We start from the raw sequence: 19350 nt of genomic DNA, 5'->3' as shown, positions 1-19350 counted from the left end.
GTTAATGACCGCTAATGACCAAGATTCTAATTCAACATTCATATGCAACTAATTAATAATTAAATTAATGTAATTAAATTAATAGCAAAATCTGCTATCACATTTCTAAATAAGACTGTTAAAATATCCATCTATCCTAGCTATATCCATCTGGCCATAGCCGTCACAGAAGTATTGTCACATGGACGTTACATAAGTTATACCAAAACAGTTTATTTTGTAGTCTTGTGTGTTTTAAGTTCTTATTATAATTTTGGGGATATATTTATTTTTTATAATGAAACTAATATGCAACTGTTCTAAACACTAAACATTGTTTTAACAAAACGGAAATGCAAAACTTTCTAACTTCCCCAACCTAGCATGGGTAAATCCACAAATCATAAGGGTGATTAAGACCTCACAGGAGCTCATTTCTAGGTCAAGACACCAATGTTTCTAAAGCCCTTCTGATATTGTTATAATTATAAATCCTTAACTAACCTTCTCCACCCTTCTTAACCCACCTCCCCCACCCCCCCCCCCCTCCACCCTGACAGCAGACAACTTCTCCTCCTTCTTTGAGAAAAAAGTTGCTGGCATTAACAGTCGGTTCCCTGAACCCACCTTTCCTACCCACTCACCCTCTATGACTGACCCAACTATGTCTATACTCTTTCTCTCCCCTGTTAGAGGCAGAGATCTCTGAACTCATTCTCTCTCATCGCCCCACCTCCTGTCCCCTTGATCCAGTCCCCTCCCCTCTCTTTCAAACCATCTCTCCCTCCATCATAACTTTTCTTCTCCATGTCCTTAACTTTTCTCTTACTTCCGGTACTTCTTTTCAAAAACAATTGAACGCGCTGTATCTAACCAACTGTCAAACTTTCTCTCTCAGAACAACCTGCTCGACCCCAACCAATCGGGCTTCAAGACTGTCCACTCCACAGAAACCGCCTCCTGTCAGTCACCACTGCCCTCCAGTCTGCCAGAGCGGCTTCCAGGTCATCCGTTATCATTCAGCATTTGATACGGTGAACCATCAAATCCTGCTGGCCAGACTTTCTGAGATGGGCATCACTGGCACTGCACTTCAGTGGATCTCATCCTACCTGTCGGGAAGATCCTACCAGGTCTCCTGGGGAGGCAAAGTGTCAGGCCCCCGCCAGCTCTCCACTGGTGTCCCACAGGGCTCCGTCCTTGGACCCCTCCTCTTCTCCCTGTACACCACCTCTCTTGGACCAATCATCACCTCCCATGGCTTCTCCTACCACTGCTACGCTGACGACACGCAGCTGTACCTGTCGTTCCCCCCGACTGATCCGGGGATCTCAGCTAGAATCGAGGCCTGCCTCACAGACATCTCCACCTGGATGACCAAGCACCACCTCCAGCTGAACCTCGCCAAAACAGAACTCCTCATCATCCCGGCCAAACCCTCCATCTCCCACGATCTTTCAATCACCCTGGGATCTGCGACGTTGACCCATTCATCCTCTGCCAGGAACCTCGGGGAACCATGACAAGCTCTCCCTGACAGCCCACATTGCTGCGGTCTCCCGGTCGTGTAGATTCACCCTGTACAACATCCGGAAGATCAGGAGATACCTGTCTGAGCATTCCACCCAGCTGCTACTTGTCCTCTCAAAGTTGGACTACTGCAACTGGCTGCTCGCCGGTCTCACAGCATGCGCAACACGCCCTCTCCAGAGGATTCAGAACGCAGCAGCCCGCCTGGTCTTCAATCTACCCAGACGCTCCCATGTTACCCCGCTCCTCATCTCCCTCCACTGGCTTCCCATCACGGCCCGTATCAGATTCAAGACCCTGGTACTGACCTTCCGAGCGGTGAACGGGACTGCACCCGACTACATCAAGTCTATGCTCCAGCCTTACACCCCCACCCGCCACCACGGTCTTCTGACAACTGTCTGGTGGTCCCACTGCTCAAGACCGCCCGGTCCCAACACAAGCTCTTCTCCTGTCTGCCTCAAGACGCACTTGTTCCGGGAGTACAACGGCACTTAGGAATGCTTGGCTGGACCTGATGTTTTCTCCAGGATCACAATGACTCTTATTGAGAGACTTGTTGCTCTTGTTGGTTAGTTGTAACTGACTTAAAACTATTGTACTTGCTGTGTAATATATTTTTGTTGCTTGCTTTTTTTAATGCAGGTACACCCGTTGCACTTTTTCAAGGTTCATGTTGTTTAATTGTATCTTGTTTAACTACATGCTCTTATGTTTCTTCCCTTTGAGACTTATTTAGTTTTCACAATGTATGCTTCATGTTTTGGTTACCCGCAATGTTTGGGGCTATCTCGTTGTTATGATCAGTGACCTATGCACTTTAGTAAAGCTCTCTTTTGGAAGTCACTTTGGATAAAAGCGTCTGCTAAATGCATAAATGTAAATGTAAACTAACAAACATTAATAGTAACATTAAGAAAGGTTTAGGAAATATGGTTTATATTTCTATTTTCGGTAACACTTTATTTGAAGGGGTGTGAATAAGAGTGACATGACACTGTCATGGCACTGTCATAACCATGACATGACACATGAAAGGATGTTTATGAATGTTGTCATTAAGCGTCATTCGGTTAATTATGTCATTTCTTATGCAAGGTTGACATTGTTTGTGATGTCTTTGTTATGACAACTTGACATTAGCTGAGACAACATCACCTGTCAATGTCTTTGTCATGACAACTTGACATTAACTGAGACAAAATAACCTGTCAATGTCTTTGTCATGACAACTTGACATTAACTGAGACAAAATAACTTGTCACTGTCTTTGTTATGACATCTTGACATTAAGTGAAACAAAATAACCTCTCATAAACATATCATAGTAGGCCTAATTATCAAACTTGAAGAACATATTTAGCTTTATGTGAGGTTGTCTTGCTGTTGCCTCTCTAGTGCACCTGTTGTCACTTTCATTTGCACCAAAACAGGTGATATTGATTCATAATTGCTTATGCTTCCTAGCTGGACAGATTGATATCCCTGAAGTTTAAATGGCGTGGTGTGATATTGTGGTGATTACGTGTTTCTATACATTTTAGGAGCAGTGTATTTAGCTTTATGTGTTAGCATTAAATACTACTGTCATATGTGATTGGTTTTGACAATGGCTGTCATGAGACCATTATAATTGTGTCATTAATATTTTCCTTGACCTCAAGTACAGTGGTAACATTTTCACTTGTCATAAAGATATCATTAAGTGTTATTACACTGTCAAATGCTTTTATAACTGTGTCATGAACATTTTCTTTGACCTCAACTACAGTGGTACAATCTTTTATTATATTTGCACAACATTCCCAGGATGTACATTTTGTACTATGAAAAAATATACATATTAACTCTTACTCAAACAGAGGGTTCCAACATATTCTCTGCTGGTACATTTTGTAAAAAAAACAACAACCCCAAAACAATCCAGACATAACCTATCAGCTTCTTTTCATACAAATATGAAGCATAGAAGATAGTTAAGTCATGGGCAACTTTAAGGTAAGAAACCATGTGATTAGCAGAAAGTCCTTGTTGTTTTTCAACTCCCTGTTGGCCTCTTCCAGGTATTTAACGCAGTCCTCAAGGTGTTCAATCTTTAGTCGATCCGTCTTGGTTTGTTGTTTTAGTTTGGCCAACTCCAACGCACCTATTTACAAATTGCAAATATCCAGTACCCCTATATTCTGATGTCTCGCTCATTTATCCATTGTATTCATTTGTATAGCCCTTTTCAACAGCAACCTTTTAATCAGCAGTGTCACAGAGGGCTTCACAGATGCCCACAGACCAGCACCTATAACCAACCTAACCCAAACTCACACTCCCTTCACTGTTTCACTAATGGACACACCCCATCACTTAATTATTGTTAACTGCTTTTCTCAGTTTAGTTCAATACATGCATAACTTTGCAACCCCATGTATGCAATGTATAGTTCCACAATGAGTGGGATATGTACCCGAGGAAGATCAAGTATCATCAGAAGTGAATAGTTGTAATGTAAGTGAATAGTTGTGAATAGTTGTAATGTAATTTGCTTAATTGTGCAGCCCTAACCCCTGCACTACACAGTACATATAGCCACTATGTATACTATTCACTACACATACTTGCTATATACTATACACTGCACAGACCTACTATATACTATACACTAAACTACTAATGATATCAGTGAGTGTTCTACCATACAGACTGTGTTGTCAAGGGAGATAAATGATATTGATAAATGACAGTGTCAGGCACTTAAGATGAATGAAAATTACAATGCTGTTTCATAATTCTCTCTTTGATGAGTGTCTTCTTTAAAATATATGTATTTATTTATTTTTTTTGGGGGGGGGGATTGTCTGTTGTATCTGCTCTGGACATGAAATACTTTTGTTTAGCATTTTGTTCATTTACAACCGATTCATGCACTGTCAGTTATAATATATTTCCTTTCAATGGCAATACTAAAGTGGCATACAGCATGTCACTCCAAAGGTATCTAGTACATTTTTGGTCTGTTGTCAGATCAAATGATAACTCTTCAAAACATGCTAGATCTACAAATAGGTTTGAACATTGACCAAGATGGGAGGTAACCTAAAGACTCCTGTAGAATAGACATGGTTCACTTTGTCTGAATAACGATCGGCTACCACAACTTTCATAAGATAAATATCAAAAACATCAATAGTTTTTTCGGCAAAGTGAATGTATAGATTTCACACATATCATAGTCTGGAGTCTGGTAACTTCAGTATTTTGGTCTGTTGACCCACCAGAACGTGAGTCTGAACTACATCTTTGTTGACTGAAGGTCTGAAGGTCAACAGCAGTGCTGTTCAGGTGACTGACCATCATAGTGAATCAGCACAGGAAACAACAAGCACCCAACAGTGCTGTTCACCAAGTCAATTGATTGAGGTGCATGGAGTTCTGTAAATCATTTAATTAAATCTCTGTCAATAAAATAACGTACATTACACTTACTGTATTGTGTCTTCTCTTTATGAGTGCAGGTTGGGAGTGGACATTTCCTGTTGAGAAACAGTTCTCTCATTGAGCTGTGTTACTGAAACTGACATGTAGCTTAAAGAGGAAGAGGGAAACCAACTGGAACAGAGCAGTAGCATAAAGAGGAAGAGGGAAACCAACTGGAACAGAGCAGTAACATAAAGAGGAAGAGGGAACCAACTGAAAGAACACAAGTTGAGACCAGGGTTAAACACTGAGGGATTTGTCCAGTTAGAAAGGTTGACACAATGGGGCTGTCTGAATATAGTTTGTCTTTGGTCTACTCTGTCATTGACACTGGTTTTGGACTCGTGACTTTGCAACCATACTGCCCATTGTATTTATTTTACACTTATATTTTGTCCATTTGAGAGGACATCTTAGGCTTTCCAATGATGTCACAATAGTGAATAACATCAAGAAAAGCAGTTTGGTAAATAAGTTATAGATGCATAACTATAACAGATTAGAAGAAAAAAACATACTTTTTCCTTAAAATATGCTTATGAACCAAACCCAAACACACATGTCATGTAAAATGTAAACCTCTAAAGAGCTTTCTCCTGGGTGTCAGGAGGATACAGATCTTTGCTGAATAACTGAAGCCTGTGTGTCCTGACTCCTGCACAGAACATGCTGCTCAGACACCAGATGTATCATGTCAGGGTGAAGTGTGTTTACTGTATGTGTTTGTGTATGAGGGAGATCTCACACTGTGTACCTGTAGTGTTGCTGAGGCACTACATTACAGTAATACCAGAGGCTGGCAGAATTGACAGCAACTCATGACTTGATTATACATAATTAGGGAACACAATGAAACAATCACCTTCAGATTCACAACAGATACACAGAAGTGACACAATGTTATGAGCAAGTGAGGTATGCTTAACTCATAGTGAACAAAACATAAAGGATCAGTTACACAATGCTCTGAGAATGCTGTGACTTCCTGTTTTAATCTTAACAGTTCTTGCAGTTCTCACCTAAATTACATGTCTCAATACATCACCACTAAGACTACTCACAACATGTTCACAGTAAACAAGGCCTTTATTGTCAAGAACACATTGTGGGCAGGCTTTGATGTGTTTCACCTGACCCACTGATAAAATACAGACTCATGTTAGATGTCTGTATCTGAGTAGCTATAACCAGGGGTCAATCCTGACTAATGTTAGATGCATGTAACCAAATACAGACATGATAGCAGTGTCTGAAGAGGAGTAGGGGCAGGGTGGGCAGGTCTGGAGAGGGATCAAGCAGGCAGGAGAGTGGGGGTCCAGGGCAGGTCTGGACTGGGTGTTTATAGAGGTCTTGGTATAGAACAGGTAACAGCTGTCTTACATAACTAGACCCTAGTCATCTCTGTCCTTACACAGAGCCTCCAGCACCATGAACAGGTCCCACTGGGGTGCTGACGCTCTCTGAGGGGGTCTGAGCCTGTACGTACCAGACAGGAAACGTTTAACCAACAGGTGGCTGAACAGTCGTCCTGGCAACACCTTCATGACAAGCTGAGACGGCTGTCGCATATACCCTGACACTACCCGCAGCCTCCTGTCAAACAGTGATTGTAAAAAGCACCAGAACGTTTTGATCCGGTACCAGACTGGGTCAACGTTTTGTCCTTCACACCACCAAGAGAAAGTTTGCCAGCGTGTCACATGACCCCTCACAGTGGATCACATGACCCCTCACAGTGGATCACATGACCCCTCACAGTGGATCACATGCGTGTGCTCTGTACAGTCTGGATGACAGCCTCAGACAGACCTCTGTATTCTAACAGGTCCCTCTCAGTAGCCAAGCCATGAGAGGACCTCCGATCCCAGGTGGGCTCTTCACCGTGCCTCCGGCTTGGGAGAGCATCCTTCCACTGAGGGAGAGGCCTCGTCCATCCACCCCCAACGGTGGTTCGTCCCCGAGACATCAGGTCTGCTCCTTTGTTGAGCAGGTCTGGGATATGCAGGGCTCTCAGGGAGGTGAGACAAGACAGGTGCTCATGCAGGCACGTAAATATGTCCTTTGAGCCTTCTCATAATACAAATGGACAGATACAAACAGATGGGTTTCAGCAAAACAATGATTGTCCCCAAACTACCTCCTAGTTAAATTACTAAACCATCTGACTGGTTCATGTGTGTGTGTGACCCCGCCCATCTCCCCCTGGCCTCCTCCAGGTAGATGGAGCCCAGGTGCAGGTAGATGGGATGTGTGTCTGAGGCGTCCACCACTAAGTCCAGGGTCCTCTCATAGCCCTCCTGAGCCTTCCTGTGCTCCCCAGTCTGGTAGTGCAGGTGACCGTACAGAGCCACACGTCTGGGTCCTGCAGAGAGGGGAACCATCAGGAGAGAGATTACACATGAACATCTGATTGATTTGGTTAACACATGCGTGGTGTGCTTGCAGGTACTGAATGGACATCTCCCTACAATCTCTGGTGAGTCTAGGTTTACATTTAAATGATTATTATTCATATAAACAACAAAGAGCACATGATGATGTGTCAGTAGATGTTCCTGGTCTGTAGGTTGTTTGAGGCACCTGGAAGCTGTGGTTGAGCGCCTCCCGCAGGCTGAGCTGGGCACTGCTGTACTCTGCCCTCAGCAGCTGCAGCCTGGCCATGGCCCCCCTCTGGACACAGCAGCTCCTGAACCAGAGCCCGCTGAGACATCTGCACACACTCACACACACACACACACTGCACACACACTTACACACACACACACATACAGTACACCGTTACAGTCACCAGACATCATGTCTCTAGTTCTGGTCTGTATGATGTCTGTGCTTTGTTTGTTCACTCCCTTCCTCTCACTCAATCTTTCCATCTGATTGGTCCATTCCGGTCCCCTCCCTGGTCCAATCAACAGCCTCCCCTATCACAACCATCAGCACGACCTTTTGTTGACGATTTGTCATTATCTTGGATTGTTCGGTTCTTCGAAGCTCATCCTGGACTTGCTGTCATAGCAACAGGTCCGTAAGATTAATCCTGCTAGGGAGCAGGTTTATTTTATGTAAACACGAATAGATTGGCTTTACAAGCAGAGGTGATACAGGAAGTCTGTCACAGACATGTCTTGTCCGTTTTTACTACAGGAACCTGTTGCAGAAGGTGCAAGAATAATTAGCAGAATTTAACATGAAACCGAATTAATTGCTCATTGCGTGATAGATAGGCTCCTTAAGCACAGCGCGATATGCTAGCCTATACTTTTTGAGGGTGTCATTTACATAATACATTTGTTGAAACCACATCATATGACATTAAACATGATAAATGAAAATATGAAAGTATGAAAATAAAAAACACATAGGCCTAGCTTACTGTAATAAGCGATAAAACACGTCACTCCTCTACATTTAATTTGGTCTGCTACTTTTTGCCAGCCCTCTTTCTTGGATTTTGCAGACTTTGAGGTGTTCCCTGGCATTCTGATAAAATCTTCAAACTCGGAGTAACCTTCGAGCAAGCTGTTGCTCTGTTGGCTCTGTTGCGGAAAAAACAGGGCGCTCATTTTGGCCACGGTGAGCAGCCATAGACTTATGTGAGCAGCCAATAGCAGCGTTGCTGATCAAGGTTTCTACTATCGATACATACCCCCTTTTAGACCAACGTATAACTCAATCCAGCTATACTAATCATAAACAACAAGTGTGTTCGAAGAACCGAATTAGCCAGATCATGATAAGCAAGATGATTTCATCTTGGATGTGTCATTTGATCTCGGATGTAATAAGCGACGTACGGAGAACGGGCCCCAGGAGAGGGAACTGATCCATGATGTGTAAAGAGCTGTTTGTATAAGGACAGTGTTTTGTGTTGACTTTGAACTTGATAGGAGAATTTCCATATTTTATCTTGTTGTCTTTATGCCTGTACCCTGTATATAGCTTTGTGTTTGGTTGTTTGTTTACACCTTCATACAGTGGGAATCAATTTTACTGACTTATTTTGTATGGCACCATTCTCCAGTTTCCCTGTCAAGATTGTTTCTTGTTGTGTCCATTCCTCTCTCCATCTGAGCCAGTCACCCTCCTCCCACTGTCTCTCTCTCCATCCCTCTCTCCATCTGAGCCAGTCACCCCTCTCCCACTGTCTCTCTCTCCATCCCTCTCTCCATCTGAGCCAGTCACCCCACTCCCACTGTCTCTCTCTCCATCCCTCTCTCCTTCTGAGAGACAGTCACCTCACTCCCACTGTCTCTCTCTCCATCCCTCTCTCCTTCTGAGAGACAGTCACCCCACTCCCACTGTCTCTCTCTCCATCTGAGAGACAGTCACCCCACTGCCACTCTCTCTCTCCATCCCTCTCTCCTTCTGAGAGACAGTCACCCTCCTCCCACTGTCTCTCTCTCCATCCCTCTCTCCTTCTGAGAGACAGTCACCCCACTCCCACTGTCTCTCTCTCCATCCCTCTCTCCATCTGAGAGACAGTCACCCCACTCCCACTGTCTCTCTCTCTATCCCTCTCTCCATCTGAGAGACAGTCACCCTCCTCCCACTGTCTCTCTCTCCATCCCTCTCTCCTTCTGAGAGACAGTCACCCTCCTCCCACTGTCTCTCTCTCCATCCCTCTCTCCTTCTGAGAGACAGTCACCCTCCTCCCACTGTCTCTCTCTCCATCTGAGAGACAGTCACCCCACTGCCACTCTCTCTCTCCATCCCTCTCTCCTTCTGAGGGACAGTCACCCTCCTCCCACTGTCTCTCTCTCCATCCCTCTCTCCTTCTGAGAGACAGTCACCCCACTCCCACTGTCTCTCTCTCCATCCCTCTCTCCATCTGAGAGACAGTCACCCTCCTCCCACTGTCTCTCTCTCCATCCCTCTCTCCTTCTGAGAGACAGTCACCCTCCTCCCACTGTCTCTCTCTCCATCCCTCTCTCCTTCTGAGAGACAGTCACTTCACTCCCACTGTCTCTCTCCATCCCTCTCTCCATCTGAGAGACAGTCACCCCACTCCCACTGTCTCTCTCTCCATCCCTCTCTCCATCTGAGAGACAGTCACCCTCCTCCCACTGTCTCTCTCTCCATCCCTCTCTCCTTCTGAGAGACAGTCACCCTCCTCCCACTGTCTCTCTCTCCATCCCTCTCCTTCTGAGAGACAGTCACTGATACGCAGATTTTCTATACATGTGAGGTTGTCTCTTGCTGTGGTCAAGAGGTCACGGAGCAGGCCTTGGACAATACACATATAGATCAAGGAATGTGCTATGGTCAACTTAGGTTAAGTGCAGAGAATAGTACAAGCAATGATTGATGACCGCATCACCTGTGTGTAGGTTCTTCTGTGCATCAAGTTGTGGAATGATTACCATTTAAGGAGATGTTGTGATGGTAACTATATTTGTACAGTCCAGCCATATATAAAGGACTTCTGAGAGACATGTTTTCTCACTCATGCTGTTACGCACTACTCCCGTTAGGGAGGGGAAGCTACACCCCGCCGCTCAAGAACCCCCAGCAGTCAGAAAAAAAGAGGCATGGAGTCGTGGTGCAAGCAAGGGCACAGACACAATGTCACCGTCAAAATAAGGGCGTTTATTAGCCACGGCGATAGTAGGGAGAAGGGGCTGGACGGGACCAAAGCAAAGAAAACAAAAGACAGCCCACCCTTACCTGTCCTAACTACCAACCAAACAATACTGACTAACTGGCGCTCAAGCAGAACACCCTAACCAAAATACAGGGGGTGGTCCGCCCAGATCTAATCTGATGTGTTTAGACAAGGAAGTTACCCTACGGGTGATGTAAGCCCAGGGCGTCTTGCCTAACACACAAGGTGCTTCCCCTCCTCCCTGGGAAGACAAAAGAAATAAGGTTAACAAAAAAAAGGATTATCAAACAACAGTGAATTACAGTACAACACAAAACAGTTATCAACTAACGGGTCTCTCAGGTTTCCACAACCTTCACAGCCAAACACACCAAGAAGGAGCTCTCCAAAGGACAAAAAGGCCACCTCTCATGACAAGACAAACAGTGATAGATATACAGCTGAGGGGACGACGGGATTGGATAACGGACAACAAGAACCAGCTGGACAACGGGTAACGGGAGTGAGGAGTCGTTGGTTGATGAGTGGTAAAGAGGTCGCCACCTGTAGAGAATGGAAACAGAGCAAAACAAACACGCACACACAAAACACATGACAGGACTGGGGACGTAACAATGCCAACCACTCTGCCTGTTGTGGTGACGTGATCCGAGCAGCTCGACTTAATAAACAAAGTCAAATCTTTTTATTGTGGTGCTTTCGTTGGCCCCTCCTCTGACAGAAAATCATCTAACAGTTGGCGTCACGAACAGGATCTTCAGCTAGAACCCAGGTGAGCAGACTGTGATTAAATGTGTTAACTTCTGCTTACCTGTGGGTACTGGTTGCTGGGATAACGAACCTGGGTCAATTTTAAAGGGGGAAATGATGATTTCTGTACAGGAGAAGGCAGGAGGCACGACTTTGAGCTAGTCGAATGAATTAATAGAAAATTGGAAAACTATATCTTATTTCACTTGATGACTGATAATTGATTGTAATAGGGGAAGGCCTAACAGTTGCTCGGAAAACCGCAGAAACAGATACAGGACACAGACCGTGAGCAAGGGCTAGACCGCTTGGCTTCTGATTGGTTAAATAGTTTTGTATCTGCGCAGGTCATATGATGCGGTGAAAGGCCGTTGTGTTAGATGATGTGTCATGGTAAGACGTATGGACCGTAAAATCCTCTAACAAAACTTGGTTAGAAGGTCAGTAATTTAAGGGCAGGATTCCCGGTACTGTAAAGTCCGTTAACAAGTCTCGTTGCTGGTGTAACGATATAAAAACTTAGGTTGATGGTTGTAGATGCGCACGTGATTAGTAAAACGTTGAAAGACACGTTGAATTGAAGTGTAAGACTCGAGCAATGTTTCCCAAGGACTAAAAATGTATTATGATAAATTACAGTCATGTGCCAAATTTCTGAGTATAAGAATATCTGCTTAAAAGATAATTAAATATTAGATATAAATAAATAATTTAAAGTGAGATAAAAGACTTGACTCTGGATATAAGTATACTAACCTTGTTTTATAAAAGTGCATGTAAACATGGGGTGCCAATCCAGTAAGACAAATATGCCACTGGTAGTTAAATTTAAGACTGAAAAAGATCTACCACGGAAAGAGCGTAAGGCTATGTCAAAAATGTTAAAGACCAATCCACATTTGAAGCAAGTTCCGAATAAGAGTTTAGTAGAAATGTCCCCGAGAGAATGGATGCTCGCTAAAGTCGGATTATTTTACGTGGAACCCTATTTAACTAATCTGTATGAATGGACAGACGGACAAATACCGCTTGAGGGCACATTTGATAGACACCAGTTGCAGATTTTGGTTGATACTGGAGCCACCATTTCCTGCTTAAGGAAAACAGATATTGATTGTCCCCTGAGTAAAAATACTGTCCAGTCCGTCGGCATCAGTGGTAAGCCTCAGATAGACCCTATGTCACTTCCATTACATGGTGATGAAACATTACATGATGATTATAAATTACAACATTCTTTCATAGTTAGCGCAACTTCTCCAATGGCATTATTGGGAAGAGACTTATTGAGTAAATTGAATGCAACCATCTTATGTTCGCAGGATGGGATCGAGGTCCACATACCCCCGAATAATGCTTATCAGCTTTTCTCTGGTTGTGTTGAGACATACCATATAGCTAAGTCTAGTTTAGAAGACGTTGAGTTTGTGAAAACTTTATCTACCATTAGTGGTATTAAGAAATTGGCCTCTTGTAATGTTGCTGCAGCGGCTAGGATTGTTAATCTGAAATCAGTTGACGTTCCTTTTTCAGATAAACTTATAGATCCAGACACCTTACAGGAAGTGCCAAGGAACATATTTATCTCACCACATGGGATTCTGTTATTATGGAAGACTACTTCTGATAACATTGAGACCTTTGTGTGTGCAGTAAGGAATGATTTTTCGGATGTCCCGCATTTGGTTGATTCTTTTAATCATTATTTATTGAAGTCCCCTGATCATGAGGAGACTCATAAAAGTTGTGTCATCTGGACGTATGGCTTAGAACCTACTCACTTTTTTATTAAAGACGTACAAACTGATGTGAAACCACAGATTCGTAATGATGGTAATATTAAGATATCATTATGTGCACCATCTGTGTTGCGTGAGGTGCCTTCTACTCTATGGGCACTACATGCAAACCATGTGGGATTGTTGGATGTACCACCTTATGAAGCTAAGGTTAACATGAGTAAATATCCGGTTTACATTAAACAATATCCTTTATCCAAAGAAAAAGAAGAGGGGATTAAACCTGTTATTGACAGTTTATTACAGCAAGGCGTTATATGTAAAGCCCAGTCCCCAAATAACACTCCTATTAATCCCATATTGAAACCAGGTACTAACAAGTATCGCTTTACACAAGATTTAAGGAAGATTAATGAAGCAGTCATACCTATTTCACCTATAGTACCTGACATTAATTTAATACTAACAGCATTACCAGCTGACTCTAAATGGTACACAGTTGTTGATCTCTCATCAGCATATTTCTCAATCCCTATTCATAAAAACACTCAACCGTTATTTGCATTCACATTTCAACAACAACAATATATTTGGACACGCCTTCCAATGGGTTATGTTGATTCAGCAGCTGTCTATAGTGCAATGGTTAATAGGCATCTGGCACAATTATCACTCCCATGTAACTCGACCTTATTGCAATATGTGGACGACATTCTGGTGGCGGCCAGAAATGAGACAGAATGTGTCTCAGATTCGATAGCCCTGCTCAAACATTTGGCAGCAGGTGGACACCGGGCCTCACTTGCTAAACTTCAATTCTGTCAAGAATCGGTGAACTATCTGGGATATATTTTAAAGGATGACTGTCTATCTCTGTCATAGGAAAGAGTGAACAGCATTAAGGACATTGTACGACCAAGGAACAAAACTGAGATGTTGTCTTTCCTAGGATTGGTGAACTATTGCAGAAATTGGATTGCTGAATATGCAGTTCATGATGCAGAACTATGCAAATCCACCCTCAAAGACTCTCCAGAGGTCATTCAGTGGAATGAGGAAATGAAACATGCTTTTCGTCACATCAAGTATCTTTTGTGTACTGCACCTGCACTGGGATTACCCGACTACAAACTGACTTTTCACTTATACGTTGCAGATAATGGTGAAGTAGTTTCAGCCGTTCTGGGACAGGAACATGGAAATGGAGTTAGGCCAGTAGCCTATTACGGTAAAATGTTGCCATTAATAGTTAAAGGCATGGTTCCCTGTTTAAGAGCTGTTGCATCCGCTGCTTTGATGGTGGAAAAGGCACAAACTATAGTTCTTGGACATCCCATGATATTACACACTTCACATACCGTGAACATTATCTTAGTGAATATTACTACACAACATATGACAAGCCAAAGACGTAGCAACTACGAACACATTTTGACAGGAACTAAAAATTTGACTATTTCCACGGCCACACACACTAATCCAGCTGTGCATTTAAAAGCTTTATTGCATGGAACAGAGTTAGATGATGTAGTTCCTCATGATTGCATGGATATCATCAATTCGGCATCCAGTGTAAGGACAGACTTACAACAAACAGCTTTGGAACATAGTGATTTTACTTTATTTTGTGATGGTTCATCAATGCGCCCAGATGATAAAACTATTCTTTCAGGATGTTCCATAGTGGATAATTTTGGAAATTGTATCGAAGCACATAGATTACCTGTGTCTTCTGCACAAGCTGCCGAAATAGTAGCGTTAACTAGATCTTGTATATACGCCAAAGATAGATCAGTTACCATATATACAGACTCCAAATATGCATTTTCAGTGGCCCATGATTTCAGTAAGATTTGGGAGAATAGAGGTTTTGTAACTACTGCAGGTAGGCCCATACAGCACGCAGATTTAGTAAGAGGATTATTAGATGCTATGATGTTACCAACTAACATTGCTATAGTAAAATGTGCGGGTCATTCAAAGGCAGATTCTGATATTGCAAAAGGTAATAACTTGGCCGACAAACATGCAAAGGAAGCAGCGTTAAATGCTTCCTTCCCACCATGGATGAATCACTCTTTCGTGAATATTCAAATTTCAGAGCCTCCGTTTACTATTGATGACTTAATATCGTTTCAGAATCAGGCAACGCAATCTGAAGTTCAACTTTGGGAGAAGAAAGGATGCGTGAAGCGCGATGATGGTTTATGGAAAAATGTGGATGACAGAATAGCATTACCAAAAATAGTGTATGAATCCTTAATATCCTATGTACATGACGTTACTCATGTAGGGTATAAAAGCATCATGCACTATATTTCACAATTGTTCTTCACAATTGGATTGGAACAACAAGTTAGAGATTTTGTTAAGAGATGCTTAATCTGCGCTCGTTGTAATCCACATGTCAATCCAGCTAAAAGAGATCATTTGCCAAAACCTGAAGGTCCTTTCCAACAATTACAGATAGATTTCACTCACATGCCCAAGTGCAGAGGATTTTTGTATCTTCTAGTGATAGTGGATCGATTTTCAAAATGGCCAGAAGCCTTCGCAACAAGGAAAGAAAACGCTCAAACAGTAGTCAAGTGTTTGATGGAACATGTTATTCCTCGCTTTGGGATACCAAATGGAATAGATTCTGACAATGGCACTCCTTTCACGTCTAGAGTAACTAAACAATTGGCAGCTGCATTGGGGATTAATTGGACATTTCATATTCCTTATAACCCTCAAAGCTCAGCACAAGTGGAAAGAACGAATAGGACCATTAAAGAAAAATTGGTGAAACTACATCAGACTAAACAGACGACTTGGATAGACGCCCTTCCACAGGTGCTTCTATCAATCAGAGCTATGGCTAATTCAGGTACAGGATTGGCCCCCCATGAAGTTTTAATGGCTAGACCTTTTCCTTTAGGTGTGCTGATGGACAAGACACCAGCGAATGATTTAACTTTGTTGCAGGAGACTCAACAAAATTATGTGAAGCAGTTATGGTCTTTGTGTCTGACAATAATCAACATGTAACAAATTCTCTTCCCGTTCCAGGTGAGCAGAGTATTCATAGTTTTAAGCCAGGTGATTATGTTTTAGTACGCAGTTTAAAAACATTGGTACAGCAAGATCAGCCAAGATTTGGACCTCCAACTCAGGTTCTTTTGGTAACCAGAACAGCTGTTAAGGTTAAAGGTCAACCACAATGGATCCATGCGTCACGACTACGACAAGCACCTCCTATAGCAGATGCGATATAGGACTTATGGAATGATGCAGACAGAACATCAAAGGATGGGTAATATTTCTCACCTCAGCATAAATATTTCATTATCTTGAGTGTGGATATGGTGTTGTTTTTCTCTTTCTGTTTCATGATATATAGAAGTGGAGATATTGGCGGTAATACCGAGCAGTGAGCACCACAAAACCAGAAAAAAGGATGGGGGAGACTCCACAGAGAATTCGGATCAAGTTCGTGGTCATGCGGAGCATCATCTTCATACTAGCGTTGATCACGGTCAATTATGCGGTCATGCTCGAACACCCAACTAATTCGGATGATGATTCATGGGATGATACCAAGGCAAGGATAGTGGTTCAAAAAGAATTAACTGAACATTCTAACTCTGATCAGCATGTTCATACACATGTGCGTCGTAACGTTCCAACACCTACAAGTATTCTTGGAGTGGAAGTACAGAATCATATTCCTATGAATGAATCAGATATGATTTGTTTAATTTATCCATTGATGACAACAGGAAGAAAACCATTCTATGTTCAGAAAGTGGAATATCTTATCATGACGGAAACAGCGCTAGCAATCAAGGCAGAATACGAATCACTTGACGGTGAAGAAGTGTTAATACTAAGTCAAGCACTTATGTTCACCGAGCCCAGCACAGTTACTGTTGAGTACTGTAATGCATTCTGGAAGAAGCTCACTCCTAAGTTTCTAGTTCAGAGAGATTTGGATGCTTATGATAATATTCAACCGATATTTATTAAAGCTACACGAATGAAGGCACCTCTAACTTGTCTAAGTTATAAACAAGGCGTTAAAACAGTGCATAAGATGGGTTTTACTCAGGGTTGTCCAGATAAGAGGATCTTCCTGGGAACACTTCATCCGTGGCCTGCTACTGATCTTATGATTTGGCTTTGTGATAACAACCTTTACACTTATCTTCCACTTTATTGGAAAGGTAGATGTGCTCCTTATTGGATACCACCTAGTACTGTATTTGGGAGAGTTCCAATTCCCACATCATGGCCAGAAAGTTCACCTAATGATCTATCTGGAACCTTTAAGGAAAATGATGAAGTAAAATATACCGATGAGGATATGCCAGTCAATAAGGATCATCCTTTTGTATCTAATCTATGGTACAACGCTCTTAAAGGTAGGGTTCGAAAACTAACACCTAATTCTTGCTATGCATGCTCCATGCTACCTCAATCAACAGAAGAATTGTTTCCCTATTGGACAGTTCCACTTCAAGGTCCTGAAGGATTACCATCCATGTGCCTTCTTGCTTATCAGTAGGTATTGCAAAAGCATCCTTTGTTAGGTGATCAACCTAATTCAAAGATTCCATTACGACCAATTATAATGCTGAATAACATCTACGTAGCCAAATCTAGTAACATGGTAGTCAAAGCCAAAGGATTATTGAATATGATGTCACAGTATATAATCTATACAAATATTTCCATAAATCAGGGAAATGAGCCGGAGTTACAGAATTCTCATGCTACTATATTCTCTGTACCTGAGGATTTGCCGTCATTGGTAGGATGTACAATATTCTACAAGAAACATATGGTTTCCGTGCCTAATGATTTATCTGTAGTTCCTACTAAAGTATCAGCTAATATCAACTCGTCCTCAAGTTATGAAGTTTGCCTTAGAGGAGTAGAGAAGGATTCTTTTGGAGCAAAAGAAGTAGGTTTCTTGCGAATCGCTCAGTGTCAGAGCATTTTTGAGTATCCGGGATTAGGATATCACGTTACATCAATGGGAACTACGCCCACCCCAGGTTTTAATTGGTGTTGTGGCGATAATGTATGGACAAGTCTACCACCATTATTCAGAGGACTTTGTGGAGTAAGTACGTTGAACGATCTATTATATGTAGTCGAACCTATTGAATTCATGACCCATCATCGTACTGGTTCAAGACCTAAGCGTTCCAATACGGAAACTATGGGTTATGTACATTTGCAAAACACTGATGCAACTGATTTGGCTGATAGATATAGTGCTTTACCCCGTGATTTCAGGATATTTACACGTACTCAGCTAGTGTTCAAAACAATCTTTTGGAATACTGAACTTCAATATTCTAATCATTACATGATAGCATTAACTCTTCATGATATTGCTAGAGTGGCTAATGCTACACTTATGGGATTTCAGGCGTTGGGAGCTGAAGTTGCTGCAATTAGAGAATTTACCATAAATAATAGAATGCTTTGGACGCAATCACTGCCGCTCAGGGAGGTGTTTGTGCTATTGTAGGTGACGATTCATGTTGCACCTATCTTCCCTCAGAATCTGAAGGTCTTGGTAATTTGTCGAAAGCTATTGACAACATTAGAGACATACAGGAGAACATTGTTAGGACCAATCGAGATGCCAGAATGTTAGGAGGATATCATAATAATCAGATCCTGGATGTCATAGCTAACATGTTCAAAGGCAATTCTCTACTGACATGGATTGTAGGAATTTTGGCACCAGTGTTTCTGGTAATCATACTTGTTATAGTGTTCATGGGTTGCTGTTTTCCAATATTTCGAGCACTGATGGTGAGATCTCTGCACTCCATTACTAACATGCCGGTTATTACTACCGGTAACATAGAGGTTAACATCAAGTCCATTAGAGGACGTTCTGATACTTCTTCTGAAAGTTCATTCTCGTCCATAGATTCCATCGACAATGTTGATTAATAGAGATAGTGTTGCATGTCATGAAATGTCTAATTATGAGTGCAAACTGAGTCGGACAGATGGAGATGGAGAAGGAGAGGCCATACCTAGAGAGGAATTCGAGTTCGGCTGAACCCCGGATGAAGACATCCTCTTTCTTGAAATTTGTTTGTGTGCAATGATGATTTAAGTTCAGAGCCTTCCTTACGTGAGGGATGTAATGATGTGATAAGGAATAGTCGTAGTAATGAATTGTGTTGAGAGTTATGTATATTTAGCATGTGAGTGTTGTGAACTTAGCATTGTCACACTGACAGATGACATTTGGTGATTTTATCCTTGCTCTGATG

General features: G+C 42.3%; 1 protein-coding gene across 6 annotated transcripts in view; it reads right to left on the bottom strand.

Annotated features, from left to right (window-relative positions):
* The window catches only part of LOC136942520 (NACHT, LRR and PYD domains-containing protein 3-like), a 303339-nt gene that overhangs the window by 150331 nt on the left and 133658 nt on the right, over window positions 1-19350 (bottom strand). The gene's annotated exons all lie outside the window — the stretch shown is intronic.

The sequence above is a fragment of the Osmerus mordax genome, chromosome 1 (assembly GCF_038355195.1).
Source record: "Osmerus mordax isolate fOsmMor3 chromosome 1, fOsmMor3.pri, whole genome shotgun sequence".
In the NCBI taxonomy this organism is placed as follows: domain Eukaryota; kingdom Metazoa; phylum Chordata; class Actinopteri; order Osmeriformes; family Osmeridae; genus Osmerus; species Osmerus mordax.
Note: the sequence above shows the minus strand (reverse complement) of the source record. Positions and strands in the feature narration are given on the sequence as shown.